The 21,265-nt window shown below is 36.6% G+C and overlaps 1 protein-coding gene across 1 annotated transcript in view; it reads left to right on the forward strand.

The window, feature by feature from the left end:
* IL1RAPL1 (interleukin 1 receptor accessory protein like 1) overlaps positions 1-21,265 on the forward strand; it is a 654,536-nt gene that overhangs the window by 70,516 nt on the left and 562,755 nt on the right. The gene's annotated exons all lie outside the window — the stretch shown is intronic.

The following is a 21,265-nucleotide window of genomic DNA, read 5'->3' on the forward strand; positions in this document are numbered from 1 at the left end:
CACCATAGAGCACTATTACATTACAAGTTACCTTTTGACCAAAGGACCTTAGGGATCAGAAAAGGGAATTCACAAGTGCATAAGGGGTGCAAAATATGGAAAATACTATATATACCCTTTTTATAAAAATGAACTTATTTTATAGCTGTTTTAGATATTCAGAATTATTATGAAAGTTAGTTCAGAGACTTCCTGCATACCTCACACCCAGTCTCTCCTATTATTAACTATTTATATATATTTTAGTTTTTTTTAACATTTATTTATTATTGAGAGAGAGACAGAGTGTGAGCAGGGGAGGGGCAGGGAGAGGGGGAGATGCAGAATCCGAAGCAGGATCCAGACTCTGAGCTGTCAGCATAGAGCCCGATGCGGGGCTCAAACTCACAAACTGCAAGATCATGACCTGAGCTGAAGTCAGACGCTTAACTGACTGAGCCACCCAGGTACCCCATTAGCTATTTATATTGCTGTGGTAAATTTATCACAGTAAGTCAACACTGATATTATTATTATTACCAAAGTCAATACTTACTTTAGATTTCTTCAGTTTTTCCCTAATGTCCTTTTACTGTTCATAGATCCCATCCAAGATACCGCATCATTACTTTTAATCATCATGTCTCGGGTTCTTTTTGGTTGTGACAGCTTATTATAGTTTCCTTGGTTTTGATAATGACTTTGACATTTTTTGAGTGATACTGATCAGGTATTTTGCAAAATGTGTTCAATTGGAATTTGTTAATGTTTTTCTCATCAGGTGTTTCTGGGCCCACTATAGAGTCAGGAACTTTTCCATCACTTCCCACACTGTAGTAGTTTTGCCCATTGTCTATCACTTGGTAGGTGCTAAATAGATAATTGCCAACTGAAAATATGGATGCAGTGGCAGAAACGATTCGTTGCCTACCTGATATTTTTTTTCCCTTCTTGCCAACAAAAGCCTACTTAAAAAAAATATATATATATATGTATGGGGCACCTGGGTGGCTTATTTGGTTGAGCATCTCAGGTCAAGCCCCACATCAGGCTCTCTGCTGTCAGTGGGGAGTCCACTTCAGATCCTCTGTCTCCCTCTCTCTCTGCCCCTCCCTTGCTCATGCACACATAAGTGCTCTCTCTCAAAAATAAACGTTTAAAAAAATAAAAATATATATGCATATATGTGTGTGCGTGTGTGTGCGTGTGTGTGTGTGTGTGTATAATTTGAGGTGACCTTCTTAAATTCATGGAAAATAAAATTAACTGTTTTAAAGTGAACAATTGAGTGTCATTTAGCACATTCACAATGTCGTACAACCACCGCCTCTGTCTAGTTCTAAAATATTTTCAAACATTTCCAAAAGAAAATGTTCCCATGTCCCCTCTCCCCAGCTCCTGACAACTACCAGTCTGGGTTCTCTCTCTATAGTGAGAATTTATGGCATATACCTACTTTTATTCAGGATAGCAGTGTGTCCAGATTAAAAGAAAACTATGTTCTCCTCTCTTTCTTGTTTTTAGGTGTGATTATGTGGCACTCATCTGGCCAGTGAAGTCTAGGAATTCCTGGATAGGGTTTCCAGGCAATTTCCCTACAGGGATCCAGTGCACCTGACACCATTTTGGCCATTTGCCTTTTCCCTTCTTCCTTCCCGAAACAGAGCCACTACAGTGAGAGCTCTAGATATAAGGAACATAACGCAAAGATAGTAGAATAGAAAGCTGAAGGGAGCTCGTGTCTTTGAGGACTCCAGGCAGCTGCTGTACTAGGTCTGTAATCTGTACACATGAAAAATAAATGAGCATCTAATGCACTTAAAATATTGGATATTACAGTATATATCTTACTGTGCATTAGAGATCCAGTTAATTTTAGAGACATTTCCTGACTGATGGGTTTATAGTAATTCTGAATTTAACTTAGCTGAGAAAATTGTAAAGTGTCTGCTTACATAATTGTTTTCACCTTTGTCATCCTTAACTTAAGACTGTTTCTGTGCACTTAGTATGGCAGATAGAAAAAGGCTAGAAAGTTATGTCTGAAAATGGAGGTTGCTACCTTCCAGAGTGAGTTAGGTATCAGTACTCTCAGAGAGGCTTTATTTTTACATATGTAGTCCCCCACTTTCAGGAAATAGATTCCAAATGTCAATGTCACCTCTGTAGGCCTGACAGAGCAAGGCTCTTTATGTGTGCTAACATCCGCTTAGGAGAGGATGAAGGCTATTATTATTTGTGGAGTATATAATCTGTTGATGTTTTATTTAAAATATATGATGAACGAGTACAGAGATAGAAAGCTACCTAGCATGCTTGTTTAATATATAAAAAGGATAGAATGTGGAGGAGACAAACTAGGATATATGCTTGAGTATCATTCAGTAGGCGACTGAATGTTGGAACCGTGAAGAGAGCTTAGAAGAATGATGACTGAAGGTGAAGGCAAAGATGGAACAGTGGAAGCCGAAGGCCAGAGAAAATCCAGTGGTAGTTTTGAGAAGACAAGTCGAGTGGGGGCGAAGGGGGAGAGGTTATTTTGACAGGAGGAACATTTTCAATTCCATGAAGAAGATAAGGGATTGGAACATGGTGTACGCTGATACTGAAATTAAAATTGTGAGCTTTGGTTGGGGATCCCGGGTGGCTCAGTTGGTTGCGTGTCCGAATTCGGCTCAGGTCATGATCTTGCGTTCATGGGTTCGAGCCCCGCATCAGGCTCTGTGGTGACAGCTTGGGGCCTGGAGCCTCCTTCAGATTCTGGGTCTCACTCTCTCTCTCTGCCCCTCCCCCACTCATGCTCTGTCTCTCTCTGTCTCTCAAAAATAAATAAATGTTAACAAAATTTTTTTAAAAAAGAGTATTGTGAGAACATCGAGAACCATGTTAGGGGTGAAAAGAAGTCCCCAAAATTATAAAAGGATATGGAAAAATGTGTACTGATGCACTTTAATTGCCATGATTTTTATTTTTCCATGGTTGCTTTAGGATAAACTTTCTGACACAGGGAAGTGATAGGGGCTTAACCCTGAGGACCAAAATAAATCCTTCTTTCAGATGCATTTATGGGGAACAAATAAACAAGTGTATATGTGAACAGAAAGTAATAGTGTTACATTTTCCCCATTTTTAATTCCATGCAGCAGTAAGAACACAGAATAAAATGAAGATAGGTGTGATTAGAAGAGAAAGGTCAAGAGTGTAAGTTTCTTTGAGGATGTATCATCCAACAAATACACTTGCATCTGGCCATTAGTGATGCACTTGGGAAGCTTTGCCTCCACCTTCCTTAGTCACAACAAAGGATGGACATGAGCAGAAGGAGCTATATTTAAAAAAAAGAATCCAGCTTACATCACAACATGAAGAGTAATTTAGTCTATTTTCTAATTATCAGTTTTTAAAATGTAAGCATGACTTAGAACGTAGGCTAGTATCACCTGAATTGTCCGATTATGCTAACATGCAGCTTAAAATAATGATAGTAATAATATATTTGTAAGTTCAAGTAAACATCATTAAAAGAAGCACAAAGTAAGTGGACTATGCAGTGTCAAAGAAGCAGGATAACGGGCACCGTAACCGGGTCACAGGTCCTAATGTTAACAGAGAATGAAGGTTCTTTTATTTTTTTTTCTGGAATAGAATTTCAAGCAGATTAATACTGAAAAAGGTCCTTTAGCTCAGCATCATTACTTCTGGAGGTCTTTCTTATCAGTGCCTGATGGAGATGGCAGTTCCTAAACTGTCTGCTAACAAGTGTTAATTACTTAGATAATCAAAACAATATACTTGTTGATTTCTCCCCTGCATTTATCATTTAAAATGAAAACAGCTTTAACATTTTCTGGATGTTGAAAGAAAAAACAAACTCATTGGAAAAATACTGAAAATGAATGCCCATATTATTAATAATGATTTTCTCTCATGGTGGTATCTCAGGTGATTTTTGCTTTCTTCTGTTTATTCTCCATATTTTTTTCCAATGAGTCTATCAGGGAGAAGGTGAGCTACCATAAGGGGAGACCAAATGGCTCATGAGTAAATAGGGTTGGGGAACCGAAGGGGAACAAGTCAAATGGTTCTCTGGTTTTTGTTCTAGCCCATGCATCCCCCTTTTCTTGGGGTTAAGATGAATATTTTCCTTTGCTCCCAAAGAACCCATCTAAAACTGGGGTTACATGCTACACTTATGCTTAGTGTTACTCCATAGAACCAAGAACATAGTAGAAACTCAAGAAATAAAATACCTCATTGATTTTAGTAAATGCCTAATTTTATGAAAATATGAAATAGCATTATCTGGTAAAGATATGGTAAAGTGCATTCTGTGGTGAATTGCAAGTGAGGGAAACACTCCCTCAAGTACTAGCCAGCCTTAGGATAGTCTGTGAGAAAAGATTGGTTTGTATTGTTTTACATCCGAACAGCCATATATGTATGTGCATCTGTGTATGAATAATATTCATTTAATTAAGGACCACACTTTCCCAACAGACATCAGTGAAAACCTTTCTTTAATTAAGCTTTCATTCTTGCCTCATGTTAGACACACACACACACACACACACACACACACACACACGTAGAAGAATAAGGGGGAAAATTCTGCATTAGGGATACTTTAAAAGTAGGTTAATGCAAATGAACAAGATGCCAAGTACAGTATTAAAATTGACATTTTATTAGCACACTTTGCATGAAGATATTTTCAAAGCTTTGCCATGCATATGAAAATATTCCATTTTTATCCTCATGTTTCCATTATTCAGCAACATGCATTGCTTTCTGTTGTTCCCCAATGCACGTTGTAATTCTGCTAAAAAAGTTTCACTGGTCTGGGATTTCACTTAATCTTTTGCGGTTGACCTGATCATTTCATTTCAACCAGAAAAGTAATTCAGTGGAAATGAGTAAGAATAAATAGAAATATAGACTATATATCTTTGAAATTTAAAAAAGTCATAAAATTAATTATTTATTTTAGGAGCTTTTTTGCCATACTCAAGTCCATATTTTCATCTATGAAATTAAATTTTATATATAAACATGAAATATATTTATGTTCACAGAAAAGGGAAATTTAAAAAGCATCGTTCATCTATTTACTCATCCAGCTACTTAGTTTACATAGACATTTGCCTTGATTCATTTTCCTTTTTTTTACAATATTTATAATTTTCACATATTTAAAATTAGACAAAACAAATACCTATTCTTGTTATAAAAAATGTTTTTTAAATAAAATACACATGGGACACCTTAGTTTTTCTTGGTCAGTATTCATCTCTACTGTCTAACTTCTCCAGGGGTAACCATATTTTAAGCCCAGAGTACAAGAGGTCACATATTTTCTACTGAAATTATATGAATGGTTTTGCAGATTGTTCTTATACATCTTGGAGGTTTCCCCATGTCAGGCTTAACTCATTCTTTTTAACCGAAGAAGAATGTTTCACAGTTATGTGACACAGAAACTTTATTAAATAATTTCCCTATAGGTAGATAGTTAGGATTGTCCAAATGTTACACCATCACAAACAATGCTTCAGTTATAATCCATGATAATGCCTCATTGTACACATCAGCATTTGTCTGGGATAGACACTAAGAAGCCAAACTGATAGTCATAGGGTACAGGCATCATTAATTTTAATAGATACTGTGAAATTGCCCTCCAAATGTCAGTACCAATTTTCTTTCCCACTGGCAGAGTATAAGAACTCATAGGCCCCCTATCTTTTAGAAGCAATGTAAAGAGAAAACGCTATCCATGTGTTATTTTAATATGCATTTTCTCTGATTTGTAGTGAATTTAGGTTTCCATGTACTGACTGGTTATCTTGTCTTTCTCCATTTTGAGATGCCTGTTGCCTTTGGCTATTTTTTTAAGTTTATTTATTTATTTTGAGTGAGAGAGAGACAGACAGAGAGACAGAGAATGAATGCACAAGCAGGGGAGGGGCAGAGAGACAGGGAGAGAGGATCCCAAGCAGGCTCCCCGCTACCAGCACAGAGCCCAACATGGGGCTCCAACTCACAAACCCTGAGAAAATGACCTGAGCTGAAATCAAGAGTTGGACACTTAACCACCTGAGCCATCCAGGTGCCCCACCTTTGGCCATTTTTATATTGTTTTATTTTCTCATTGATTTGTAGATAATATTTTATAAGTTCTTTTTAATCCTTTTAAAGATTTTATACATGGCAGATATTTGCAATGAGTAATAGTAATTGCAGAGTGTATTATCTTTTATTTTGCTTAAGTTGCTAAAACTTTTTAATTTTATAAGTTTAATGTATGAATCTGGTCTTACATGTTTTCCCCCCTTGTCATATGGTGTTTAAGAAGGCCTTCTAGACTTCCTTATCCCAGTGTCAGAATCTGAAGTCAGGTCATTTATAGCTTTTTAGAGAAGCATTTTGATGTGTCATCTATCTAGGATTTATTTCATGAATGGTGTATGATAGAAATTGGTATAAAAATGAACATGTATGTGTGTATACATGCATAATATATGACAGTTTCCTTGAATTGTCACATACAAATCAAAGTCAAACAACAGTGGAATATTATTAACTCAGTTACTTGGACAATTAGCAAGAGTTTTATATTACTTTTCCCTGTGCTTTTTAATATTTCCTCTAAAATCACAATGCTACTTTCTAGCTATATTTGGGCTATCACCAAAATATATCCTTCTTGTTTATTAAGGCCAGTTCAGTTCTTTGGTTTGAACTTCAAGAGAAGGATCGACCTAGAGGGTATTATGTTAGATACAGTAAGTCAGATGGAGGAAGACAAATACCATACAATTTCTCTCATATGTGGAAAAAAAAAAAAACAAAAGAATAAACAAAAAAACAGAATCAGACCTATGAATACAGAGAATGAATGGGTGAAGGGGAGGGGGACCACAGGCCTCCAGCTCTGGAATATGGAATATGTCATGGGAATAAAAGGTACAGCACAGGGAATAATCAGTGGTCCTGTGATAGCATATGGTGACAGATGGCAACTTTGCTTGTGGTGAGGACAGCATAACATAGAGATGTAGTATCATTATGTTGTACACCTGAAACTAATGGAACATTGTGCGTCAACTATACTTTCAATAAATAAATAAACAAACAGACCCCCCCAACAAACAGAGTCTTCCAAAGAGCAAGAACACAGCATTTCTTCTCTTTATTTTACTTGTGTCATAGTCATCCCATGGGTGTAGTCAGTATGCAAGTAATGCCTACCTCTCATCCTTATAACGTTCCTTGTGATGCGATTGGGCCCAGATGAATAACCTGGCTAATTTTGCCATCTTTTGATCCTTCATTTAATCACACCAGTAATGTCTCTTTTGCCAAGTAAGGTAAGATATTCACAGGCTTCTGGAGATTAGGCTGTGGACAGTCTTTGGGGAGTTCATATCTTGACCTCTTGGTTGTCACTGTTCCAATTCACTTGTCCTCCATTGTAGAGGGGAGTTAGTTGTAGGAGCTGGGAGTGTGCGTCCATTGCCTCCAGTTGAGCTTAAGATTGTGCTCTCAGTGGGGGAAATTTCCCGGAAAAAGGTATGTGGCTAAACAGGCATCATAAAAGATACTTTTAGCATCATCCCTGAAATGAAGGCATTTACATATCAAAATGCATGATAAGTTGAATGAGTTATATTTTGTAAAGCAGTTATAACAATGCCTGGGCATAGTAATATATGTATATCTATATATTGTATTTGTTAAATAAACCACAAAAATAGTGCCCACAAGGAAGACATTTTTAAGGAGAGAATTGATTTGTACATATGATATATCCTCTTGACTGAGAGGGCTGATGGAATTTGTCAGTTCCTTTTCTTGGGGCATATTAAACTTTCACTGTTGACTATCAGAAGGAAATACACCTCAGCAGGTTTGTCCAGTGGTGGTCGTGATTGTGTATGGGCTATATATTATCATGTTTTTATGAGAATACCAACTTAAAATTGAGAATGAAATGTATATACTGAAAAAGTGGCAGTGCTGATTGGTCTGTCTCTATTTATTGAATACTCATGCTGTGCCAGATGTTACAGAGCATCAGTGACTAATGGTCATTTTGCTCTAGGCTTTTGAAGTATAGTAGGGTGAATTCTTTTGAGTATGCAGATACTGACAATACAAAGTGGATTACACTGTGGGTTAACAAAAATGTAAATAAAGATCTCTAAAGGATTATAAATGAGAGTAATCACACATGTACAGATGTCTTACAGTAGGTAATATTTGAAATGAGTTTTTTTTTTAATTAAAGTTTATTTATTTTGAGAGAGAGCACGGGGGACTGGTACAGAGAGAGGAAGAGAGAGATAACTCCAAGCAGGCTTCATGCCGTCAGTGCAGAACACAGCGCAGGTCTCAAACCCACAAACAGTGAGATCATGACCTGAGCTAAAATCACAAGTTGGACACTTAACCAAGTAAGCCACGCAAGCACCCTTGTAATGAATTTTGAGTACAAACGTGAGAGTTAGAGGCACTCCAAGCAAGGGCTTAATGACACCTAAGAGAGAGAGAGGGAACCCAAGGATGTAAAGTCAAACACTTTGGCAGAAATGGAGGGTGTTTCACCTATGATCACAAGTGAGAGAGAGAATGGAAAAGTTCAGTGTAGCTTTCAGATCACATCTCCTTGTGAGGGGGTTGTATGTACTTAATTCTGTAGGACGTAATGAATTTTGAAGAGGGAGAGGTGTCATCCAGCCTACTTTTGAGAAAAATTGATTTGGCTGTCATATATTAGATAAATAGAATGGAGGTGAGATCAGAGGGAGGGATAATAGTTAACAGCTCATTACCAAATACCAAATGGCCTTAGTGAGAAATAGTGAAGGTTTGGACTATGAGAGTGGGAAAGAACTGGGAAGGAGGAGGTGGGTATGAGAAACATTTTGTAAAGCAGAATCCACATGATTTAGCAACTGATTAAGGAGGAAAGGGAGGGGCCCTAATGACTGGTTTCCTGCTTGGATGACTAGGATAATGCGGTATCAGAATAGAAACAGGAAATTGAGGAGATGATATATTCTGGTCTTTAACTGAATGGATTTAAGATGCTAGAAGAATTTTGAGGATGACTGTTTCAAACCAGTATTTGAAAATCAGACTGGAAATTCCAGAAAGAGTAAAAGAAAGAGAAAGAGATTTGGGAGTTTTAGTCTAAAACAATCATAGGATGGGGGAGGGCACCTTATAGCTCATTTAGTTTTATGCACTCATCGTGTGTTTCCTTGCCCGGTATCTGCCAAATGGTTGTCTAGCCTGTATTTGAACTTTAAGTCCATGACATCCTGAGGCACGCATTTCTGTTTGCATCGTTCACTTAGAAATTTCTTCTTTGTTCTGAGCTCACCAAAGTTCCTTCCTTCTGAGCCACATTCTGTATCTTGGAACCCTACCCTAGAGCAATTGCACTTCTTCATTCTTACAAAAGCTCTTCTGATGTTTTAGGAAGGCTGGAACATCCTACTCTTCCAGTAATGCTGGGAGTGTAAAGGGGGCTCAGAGGCGATGTAATATCTTTACTCCTTCTTTGGCTCAGTCCCTGCTAGAATTTTCCCAGATACAAATAAACACAGAAAACAAAGGACAGAAGTTGAAGGGGTTCTAAGCTCCATAAATCTAAAATGCAGAATTGAATTTACAACCACCCTGACATGGAATCATTAGGCTCTCCCTGTGGACAGATGCCTGGGGACACATGTCTACCTCTGTCACCTCTTCCCCTTCTTACGCTCCTGTGTTCTTTTATCTGCTGAACATCTCTAGTTCTTATAGTGATTCATTTGACATACTTCCAGTCACATCACTGTCCTTTGGTCTAACAAGTGGAGAAGAATGAGACTAGCCCCTCCTTTGGTCTAAATATTGTGATGTTTTGTTTGTTTTGATAGCTAAAACCATTTGTATACATCCCCCAGATGGCTCATAGTCACGTGCTGCCACTGTTGTAGTAGCTGTTAATCTTTTGCAGCTGGCTGTGTAACCAAGTGGAAGCTCTTCTCTTTATTGATGTTACATTTTGCCCTGTTAGAGTTGACCGTTACTTTAATCTGCATGAACTTTCAGATCCCAAATTGGTCCTGTTTATCAGGTTGCCTTCTATATTTCCATTCGGGACATTGTTCACGGTGTAGAGTGTGAAACAACTAGAGTACAGTCCTTTTGCCCAGCAGCGTTATTACGGCTTAATAGTAAGTTGTCAAAGATCTGGGGAGGAATTTGAGGGAACTTCATGGAAATGGTATAGATGTAAAAGGTGCTTTTAAAATAAGATGGCACTGATGTTTTAACTTGAATTTATTTACATATATAGCTATAGATATATAATAATGCTATTTTTAGAGTTATTTTTTTAGGGGCACTAGCTGGCTCAGTGGAGCATGCGACTCTTGATCTGGGGGTTGTGAGTTTGAGCCCCGTGTTGGATGTAAGGTGTAGAGTTTACTTAAAAAAATAACACTGGGGCACCTGGGTGGCTCAGTTGGTTGTCTAACTTCAGCTCAGGTCATGATCTCAGGGTTCGTGGGTTCGAGCCCGTGTTGGTCTCTGTGCTGACAGCTCGGAGCCTGGAGCTTGCTTCAGATTCTGTGTCTCCCTCTCTCTCTACCTCTCCCCTGCTCACACTCTGTCACTCAAAAATAAATACACATTTAAAAATATTAAAAAAGAAAAAAAAACACTGTTTTCGGTGTTGGGAGCTTGGGCTCTTCTAAATGTCCATTGACTGCTGAATGGATAAAAAGATGTGGTATATATATGTATATGTAGATATATGTATATATTTATATATATGTGTGTATGTAATACATATGTATACACACACAATGGAATATTACTCAGCCATCAAAAATAATGAAATCTTGCCATTTGCAATGACATGGATGTAGCTAAAGTGTATTATGTTCAGCAAAATAAGTCAGAGCAATTCAAAACCATATGATTTCACTCACATGCGGAAAATTAAAAACAAAACAGATGAACATAGGGGAAGGACGAAAAGAGAAGCAAACCATATGAGATTCATTCATTCATATTTAGAGAGCAGGGGAGGGGCAGAGAGAGAGGGAGAGAGAGAATCCTAAGTAGGCTACTTGGTGTTAGCTTGGAGCCCGACACGGTGCTTGAACTAATGAACCACGAGATCATGGCCTGAGCTTAAATCAAGAGTGGAATGCTTAACAGACTGAGCCATGCAGGCAACCCGAGAGATTCTTAACCATAGAGAACAAACTGAGGGTTGGTGGAGGCAGGTGAGTGGGGGATGAGCTAAATGGGTGATGAATATTAAGGAGGGTACTTGGGATGAGCACTGGGTGTTGTATGTAAGTGACAAATCACTAAATTCTACTCCTGAAACCAATATAGCCCTGTATGCTAATTAGAGTTTAAATAAAACCTTGAGACAAACAAAAAGAGCTTGGGCTCTTGAGGCAGCAGATCTGAGTTCAAATCCTGTTCTGTACAATCTATTTCTCCTGTCCAAATCTATTTTCTTAGGTATCAAAGAAGGATATTAATTTCTGCTTCCTAGGATATTGTGAGAGTTGAGGAGATAATATACATCAAACAGTACCTTGTTTGGTACATAAGTGCTTGGTTATTATTTCTCTCTCAAAGTCTGATTGCAGTATAAAACATCACATTTTTATGCTCTTTTCATTCACTTTACTTTGAAAAAAATTGTATAATTAAATACCTGGGAAGAAGCTTCTAAGATACATGGTCGGAGTTCTAGTTTTCTTTTTTCCTGAAAATGAATTTTTTTCTTGTTCTGCCTTCTTCCTGTCCTTTATGTAAGCAGCAAAACATTCATTTTAAGGGTGATCAAGGCCAAGGATGCAGTCCAGAAATCTTTGACCATGGTGTCCTTACATCTGTGCTGTTATGAAAGCAAATCTACCATCATCTGTGACCCTCAAGATCCATCCCATTTATAATGAGTATTTCATTACCTATTTGTTCTGGCTCACCCTGTGTAAAGGATGTTCGGGAGATGGTTCGCACTTTCCTATTTTAGTGGCTTTCTCCCTCCCTACCACTGTATGCTTTAGTTCTGTTTTCTTGTCAGCTGTATTTAATGTGATATTGAGCCTATCCCTTAAGGTTTTAATTTTTTTAAGTTTTTATTTAAATTTCAGGTAGTTAACCTACAGTGCAATATTAGTTTCAGGGGTACGATATAGTGACTCAACACTTCCACACAACACCTGGTACTCAGCACAAGTGCACTCCTTATATTTTTCATTTTCTGAAGGTTCTAAGAATTGCTGTTTTTCTCTTTCTTTTAAGGTTTATTTATTTATCTTGAGAGGAAAAGTGCGCACAAGCAGGGAAGGGGGAGAGAGAGAGGGAGAGAGAGAGAATCCCAAGTAGGCTCTGCACTGTCAGTGTGGAGCCCAACACAGGGCTCAATATTACAACTGTGAGATCATAACCTGCGCTGAAACCAAGAGTCAGATGCTTAACTGACTGAGCCATCTAGGTGTTCCAGAACTCTTTTATTTCAAATTGGTTAGGTTATTATTTTTTTTTTCAATATATGAAACTTATTGTCAAATTGGTTTCCATACAACACCCAGTGCTCATCCCAAAAGGTGCCCTCCTCAATACCCATCACCCACCCTGCCCTCCCTCCCACCCCCCATCAACCCTCAGTTCTCAGTTTTTAAGAGTCTCTTATGCTTTGGCTCTCTCTGGTTAGGTTATTATTATATACAGGTATAGAAATATCTCTCTATACTTAATGCTTATCTTTTATTTCTTTGTTTTAAAAGTGCCAGTTGATAATTCTAGATCTGTATTTACACTATAGACAGTAGAGAGAGAGAGTTGCTTTATGTTCTAATGATTATTGCTCAAGGTCCCTTATTTCCTTTCATGCTTAGTTGCTGTTTGTTTGTTTGTTTGTTTCAATGAGGTGATCATTTTCCTTGGAATATTATTTTTGGGGATTCTCTGGGGTTTAGAATGAAGGGAGAACTCTTCTAGAAAGGGTTTCCATTTGCCTTGTCAAAGAGTGCCTAAGGTGTGATACTCTGGAGTCACTATAAATTAAATGAAATTCATAGCTTGAGGTTTTGGAGGGGGGGACTCAGTAATACTGTATTATAAATCTACCTGAAGAATGTGTAAGGATTTGGGGAAGGTCACGTTTGTTTATGTTTCATAATTTTCTTGAGGGTGGAGCCCTTAGCTCTTCTTGATGAGGGTTCTCTGCAGTGTGGTATTTGACTGAGCCCCCTCTCCCCACTTTTTCAGTCTTGCACCAAAGTAAACCTAGGCTATGGCAACTGGGATGTCTAGGTCCAAAAAGGCCCTTAGGGAAATATCTTCATTGTTCCACTTAATTCTTCAAGTTCCCATTTTACTTACATTCTGGCCTAGGACTCTTATGAAGTATTTCATTTTGACAGAAAAAAACCCCACAGTATTTTTATTTATTTTTATTGTTAAGGTTGGTCCAAATAACCTAGATTGCCATACTACTAGAAACAGAACTTCCCCATTTTTTTTTTTAATGGGAGTTTTCTCAGCCAGATTTTCTATTTAACATTTAATATTTCTTGGACATAATTCTCACCTCTGACCTTACTTTCTTGCTACTGGCAGCTTTATAATCTCCATTTCACCTTTATTTTCTCCTTTGAATAATTTATATCAACATCAAATACCTTGAAGTAGTTACTCTCATTAATGTGATACATATTTTCCAAAAAAAAATCTTTAAAAATCCTCCAGATGATATAGTTGTGTGTTTGAAGAATGGATGCATGTCTTTGGAGAAAGAGTCAGGACTTGGCAAATGGGTGAAATAAAAACATGTAGTGAGAAATTCATGGATAGAAAGAGAGCATTGTTGAGATGATTGACCAGACCATTTAGGTTATCAGAGAATTAAACTAAGCTAGGAAGGGGTTATGGGATATAAGTTGATTAAAGGAGGTAAGAAAGGCAGGAATGATGAAGGAACTAGAAGTACAAGAGCCATGGTAATCTTGGGTAATTCTATCCTGTATTCAGATTTTTAAAAAATCAATTGATGAACATTTGACTATGGACCACATAAATCAGGGCTGGTTGGTAGTCTTCTCTTTTCTTATAACTAACTATCAGATATTATCTATAACAAAGGATCTTTTGACCTCAAAAGAATATTCTTGGTACATTCACTCATCAAAGCAATACCTAGAAACAATAGAAAATCAGAAAGTTATTGTATAGGACATCTGATACTTGATGACTGTTTTTCATCTGGAGATAATAGGGAGACTCAGAGAAAGCATAAATTTCATCATGTTATTTTTATATCACATTTTCCCTGCTATTCTTTCTCACTTTGAACAATTTAATGTACTACACTTGAAAGAGGGTATAATATGTGATTATTTTTTGGATTGTAGTGTGTGTGTGTGTGTGTGTGTGTGTGTGTGTGTGTGTTGGTATAAACATATATATGTAAAATTCTTTACCTCTGAATTTCTAAGTTGTTTTAAATGTTTAAAGTTGCTTGGCCACCATTCATCATTTATGGAGCTACTCCTCTGCCTCTGGCATTATATTGTTTTTGCATATATTTTCCCATTGAATGCTCAGAAAATCCTGTGAGTTGGAAATTATTATTGCTATCTAGTAGGTGAAACTGAGACTCAGAAAATTACTAACACTTAACTTTATTGTTTATAAAGGTTTTTCACCTATATTTAAAGTATATTTTAACTGTGATTCTCATATCAAGCCTATGAGTTAGATCAGATTTAGAAAACCTTTACTGACCAATAGTAATTATATCTAATAATATATATATCTTATGTGTAATGCCATGAGAGGGACCTAAGGGATGGGAACAATGTGTGAAAAGTTCCTGGAAGAATGTAACAAGTAGACTGTATAGTTATAAATGGCATTCTCTGTTCCAACTATTTATTTAGTTTTGTCAGGTACATTTTTTAGAGATACTTTTTTTTCATGCGTTCCAGTGATTAAAGCCAGGAAGTATTTGTGGCATAAAGCTGCAACCCAAAAATATTAATGATCTCTTTCTTTTTGGGTGTCAGAAAAATCTCGTTTGTAAATTTGGGTGTGATGATCAAAGTGAAAAGGAGTGTGTGAGGTAAATTTATGCTAATTGGCTAGAATTCTTTTTGCTTCATTCATTTCAGATTCTTGCTATAGGTAAGAAAGGATTTCGTGGAGCCATAGAATCAGAGGGGGGAGAAACATATCTATGATAAGGCGAGCTATTAATACTTCCAAAATTAAGAAGCCATATTTAGTATAGTACAACTCTGGAATTTTCTTTTAAATGTATATGATAATAAGTTAGAGTTTAAATAATGGACTCAAGGTCAGGCAGCTTATAAATGGTGGCAGTTGGATTTAAACCTCATCTGTTTCCCCTTAGAACCATGCTCTAAACCCTTCAACACTTCCAACAGGAGATAGGGGTTTCCATGATTCAGAGTTTTTTAAATTGGCCAATTGTGGGATCATGCTACAACTGTAAGTTTTTAGATTCACTTAAATGATTCTTAGCCATATAAGTCTTAGGTCACAGATGAAGAAGATTATTTAGGAAATAATTACAGGAGTTAAAATTAAGGTAATAATAAGCCCATAGTAATTATAGCTCACATATTTCAGTCTTTTATATTTTTTTTCTTTTTGTGCATAAACACAGATTCACTATTTTTAACTTTTTATATCTGTCAAATTAAATTTTGCAGTGCTGATTTTCTTGTCATTGGGTTTATAGTATTTGGTTGAATTGAGGATTATTTTTATTTGAGTTTACCAAGCAAAGCAATGAAATCAAAGTCCAAAAGCTTATGTTTTGTTTTCCATAGCTTTTGACCATGACTAGCACATAGTAGTTTCTCAGTAAATATTTATTGAGTGAATGTGTGGGACAAGTATACATTTATTATTAATATTGGTTTGCCAATTAAACGTTTTTTCAGCTACTAGACCAAAGAGAAATATTTCCTTCGTGAAAAATGCTCAAATTCTGATACATATTTTTAATACAGTGTCTTTCTAAAGCTTCTGAGTGTTTAAGGGTGTTATTGAATATATGTCATTAGTGCTTACTGGAAAATCTCTTAAGTCTGAAGACATTGATACATACTATCCCATATAATGTATTTTCCCAACTGATGATGATTAAAATAAATGAGTCACATGAGAAAATACACTGTCTCCTAAACCGAGCCAACTACAGCTGAGTGCACTTTAGAAGTTAACTCCTTGTTGACTGATTTCAAATGGCCTAAGATGGAGTAATGGGGAAGGCTAGAATCTAGCTCTGTCAGACCTTCATCCTCCAGAAGCTAGCTCGGGCATATTCTCATGTTCGCAGCAGAGGTGGAACAGAGGAAGAAGAGATGTGTAAGTACTGATTCAAGCCCCTGCTTCTTGACTCATAACATCCTATTGGCCCAAGCAAGTCACGTCCTGGACTGAGAGTGAAGGTTACATGCCAAAGGGTATGGATATAAGCAGGAGTGAAGAACTGGGACCATTAATACAACCAATCTACTGTAGAAGCCTAACTCATTGAATCTATTCTCATAAAGTATGTGTGGCATTTCCACTCTAACCTTCTGAACCATTGCTTAAAACTGAATCTTAAAAGACAAACATAAACACACACACGTGCACATGTGTGCACATACACATGTAACTCTGTTCATTTTCTGCTTACCTTATACTTTTTGCTAAGGCACTTCATTAGCTAAAATATTTCTGTAGAGACTAGCACAAGAATAGCAGGCTTTTGATAGAAATATCACACGGTATGAACTTGGTGTTCAGTATACAAGACAAATATTATCCACATGGCATTTATCAAATAAAATTTGTGTGTGGACATTTTATTTACAAGCACACATTGTAAGGAAAGACTTATTTTAAAAATAAAAATGAGCTGATCATTCTACAAACATTCCAGCAGCCTATTATAACGAAATTGTGTGTTAAGTGTCATTCTTAAAGCAAGGGAGATGGCATTTGCATATCAGTATAATTGCTTTGGATTAAACACTGAAAGATGAGAGCCAAGAGAGCTTATTAAGCTGAAATGAGGGCAAGTGATAAAAAAGTGATATTATGTCAACATAGCATCTGGATATCTGTTGCTATTTCCATTGAAATCCTAAATTGCAATGTTTCTTAAAATTAGCATTGAATGCCAGTGTTGAAATATAATAAAAAATTAAAATGTTAATGCATAAATTGTGCTTGATAAATACGATTTGATTTGAAAGCTAAGCTAGAGTTTTCTCTACTTTGTTAATATTTATTTGTTCTTCATGTACTAGACTATAAGCTATTGAAAGGCATTATGTCTCAGTTACTCCTGTGTCTTCAGGGCTTTGATATAATCTGTTCTATAATAGGTGCTCAATTAATATGTGTGAATGAATGAATGCAAGGTTTGGTGACCCCGTCACAGTCACTGTTAAGTCTTTTAGAGGAATAGCTGGAGACTGCTGGTTTTGATTGGTCTTCTCCCTCTTTGCCTCAGGGAAACTTCAGTCATTAAATAGGTAAAGCCTACAGTCACCTGCGAAGGCTTTGTGACGTGGGGCAGGTGTGAGGCAACTTCTTTTGTAATTCAGGCGGCATCCTGTTGGGATGTTTGCTTTGGAGCTTATATTAGAAACCACCCTTTGTTTGCTGTGTCCACAGCCTCAGAAACCGATCTCACACCTTTTTGGTAATTCGATGATAATGCATAACTCTTATTTGCATTAGAGAATGAGCACCGCTTCCAGGTGTCCCTTGAACTCATCATCGTTACTTCCTGTTTGCCAGACTGCCTGTTTTGTTAGATCGTCCAAAACATTTTCTTTAAACTTGGTGAGACTGACCCCTCCGTTTCAGTTATTCTGGGGAGTTTATTCTGTGGAATGTCTAAGCAGCTTACAAATACTATCTTCTTTAATCCTTATAACAGCTGTGTAAAAAAGTTCCCATTAAATATCTCCATTTTGCAGATGAAGAAATGGAGGCCCAGAGAAGTTAAGTGACTTAGCCATGGCCCTACGACCAGAAAGTGGCAGAGCCAGGTTTTACAATTATACAGTTTGGCCCCAGAGGGTTGTTCTCGTAACCACTGTGCTGTGAGTGCATAGGTGAAGGCTTCCCTAAGGCTTCTGAAAATGAAGTATTTTGTATGCCACATCTCTTCTGTGGTGGTTGTTTTAAATTCTTAATTGTGGTAAAAAAAAAAAAACAACTCAAAACATGAAATTTACCACCTTAAACATTTTTAAGTATACAGTTCAGTAGTACTAGATGTGTTCACACTGTCGTACATCAAATCTCTGGAACTTTTGCATCTTGCAAAACTCAAAACTTTCTCGTTGAACACTAATTCCCCATTTTCTACCACATCTTTTAATTCCTGTCATCCCAAAGACAGCCCCCCCCCCATTCTAATAAAACTCCATCATACTACTACCACATGATATAATAACAGCTAAACAGAGACAGGACATTGTTTTATTTGCATAGATAACTTTATGCCCAGAATTCAAAATTTTTAAGAAATACAAATACACAAGAAATGGGGTGAGTTGAAATAAAAAGATTTGTACTGATATGTCTTTTTCTTGTTCTTCAGTTTGGCCTTAGAATTTTGCAAAAGGAAACTTTTCCGTTATAGTTCATCAGACTGACCTATAACTGAATCATAACTTCAGGAATATTTTCTTGGTTCAAAGCCAAGAAAGCAAAAAAAAACTGTATTTAATTTTCTCATTTCTTATATATAAATATCATTTTAACCTCTGCTCAAAGAGAAATTACATTTAAATACCGAAAAAGTGCTATTATTATATATAGCCTATATTTTATAATAATAATTGCCATTTAGTACTCTTTGATGTTTTAAAAAGACAGTTGTGACATTCAACATAGAGAATATAAATATGTATTACATATATTTACGATTTTATATATAACAGATTTTTAATCAATTAAATAAAATACTAATGCTATAAAATGCATGCAGCATTATAAATCTATGTTTGAAAAACTAAACAAAAATCTGAAAAGGACACTTATATCAATGTACATTTTCAATTCTTATTTTTCTTTATGTTTACTACCATATTTGATCCACAAATAATCTTGTGCAATAGTTTGAAGGGGCTGTCCTAACGGATGATATAGAAATAGATTCAGATTCCAGAGCGACAGTGCTTAGGCTAAGCATTACAGGATGAGCACAGAAGGGAAAGGAGTTCCTGGCTCAAGGTCTCCACCACAACATGGAAGTGAGGAACAACTCGGATATCAGGAGCACCTGTACTTTAAGTACCGAGGAAGCCACAGATGTGAATGGGGAAATGGGGGGAAATGGGAGGAAATGGGGAGGAGAGGCCAAACCCAGGTCAAAAAAGACCTCATATAGCCAAACAAAAGTTTGAATTTCATTCCACATAGTACGCACATGCACTGAAGGGTACTCAGCAATGCACTGTGACACATGTTAAAATGTCACAGATGAAATATTTTATCAAAAATCTATTTGCTAGTGTCAGGACTCATTCTCAACTTTTTCCTCCTGTTTCCTTAGGCGGAGTGGTTGGTCGCTCAGCTGTTAAAAGGAAGTCTGAGGATTTCTCTAAGAATCCCTCCAAGCCCACAAGTTGGTGTAGACAAGTAGTTAGGGATAAGGGTATACAGAGGAATCTTCTGCTTCCTAAAGTACTTAAAACTACCTGGTAATTAATTCCATTGCTTTGTGAATTATTTTAACACCAAACAGTAAAGGGACTGGTAGGCTCAGGTAAATGATGAATGCCATCATGTTTGGACATGTTAAATGAAAGATGTTTACCAGTCACCCAAGGGTATGTCTCAAATAGCAAATATTACAATTAAAAAAAGTCTTTTAACAAAAATAACTATTTAAGAACTATATTTTTTAAGATGTTTTCAATAGCTCATTTTTTTCAAGCAATCTCAAATTCCAGAAACTCAGGAAGATGAGATTTTGAGTAATACAAAACTTTTAGTTACATATAATTCTTTTTTTTCTTTTCTTTTCTTTTCTTTTCCTTTCTTTATTTTTTAAGACTATTTATGTTGAGAGAGAGAGAGGCAGGGGAGGGGCAAAGAGAGAGGGAGAAAGAGAATTCCAAGCAGACTGCACTGTTAGTGCAGAGCCCAACAGGGGGCTCAGTCTCATGGACCATGAGATCTTGACCTGAGCTGAATTCAAGAGTTGGATGCTTAATCGACTGAGCCACCCAGGCGCCCCGCATCTAAGTATTTTTAAAGTATTATCCACATTTATGAATTCATCCAAATTTGGCGATGAGGGGATTTTCATGTAGTCATTTACCTTCTTGCCTTACAATGTTATCATAAAATATATTGTTTAGGAGCTGCAGAAATCACTTTTAATTAGCAGCTATATTTAAGGTAATTTCATATCACAGTCATCTATTCTTTTCCCTATAATTACCTGTTGTATTTTGTTTCACAGTTCATCTAAACTTAGCATTTTTCATTCATGTGTCCATTCTAAGTCAAGAAACTTTTACTTTTTCTTTCTAGTGGTTATTGTCTGATGGGGACAAAATAATTGAGACAGACTAGAGGAGGAAGATGGAATAGGGGGCAAGAGACAGACAGCAGGTGCATTTGTATATTATGAAGTGTTTGCAAAATAATAAGCACCACATGAATAATGCATTGGACGAATATTGTCTGGCAAATGATATTGAGTCATATATCCCAATCATCCCTCAATTACTGAAGAACGAATTACAAGTGCCTAATGCATCCAGTTTTATCAGAGAGAGAATTCACCATGTGGGCCATCTAGGTAGAGTAAAAGGGTTAGTCTTTATTTAATAGAGGGTTAAAATCTCTATATCTGGATCTGGATCTATATGTCTATAACTGTACCTATATCTATATAACTTGAAAACCTCAGAGAGGTGTGTGTGTGTGTGGGTGTGGGTGTGTGCGTGGGTGCATTTAAAAGTCTAGGGTGGTTCTTTGTGAGGAATTAAATTCATATGGTGTATTTGCTCTTGCTTCCAAGGTTGGCTTTTATGTAATGCAACAAAACTATTATTTGCACTAATATTATTACTGTAGTTCATTTTCAGCTTAAGTACTTATGTTTATTTCTTTCAAATATTTAACATTTGTATTCATTAAAATTAATTTAAATTTCAGTATTTAATATATCTTACATTAACCTTGACAATAAACTTGAGGGAATATTCCTATT

Source organism: Panthera tigris, chromosome X (genome assembly GCF_018350195.1).
Source record: "Panthera tigris isolate Pti1 chromosome X, P.tigris_Pti1_mat1.1, whole genome shotgun sequence".
NCBI lineage: Eukaryota > Metazoa > Chordata > Mammalia > Carnivora > Felidae > Panthera > Panthera tigris.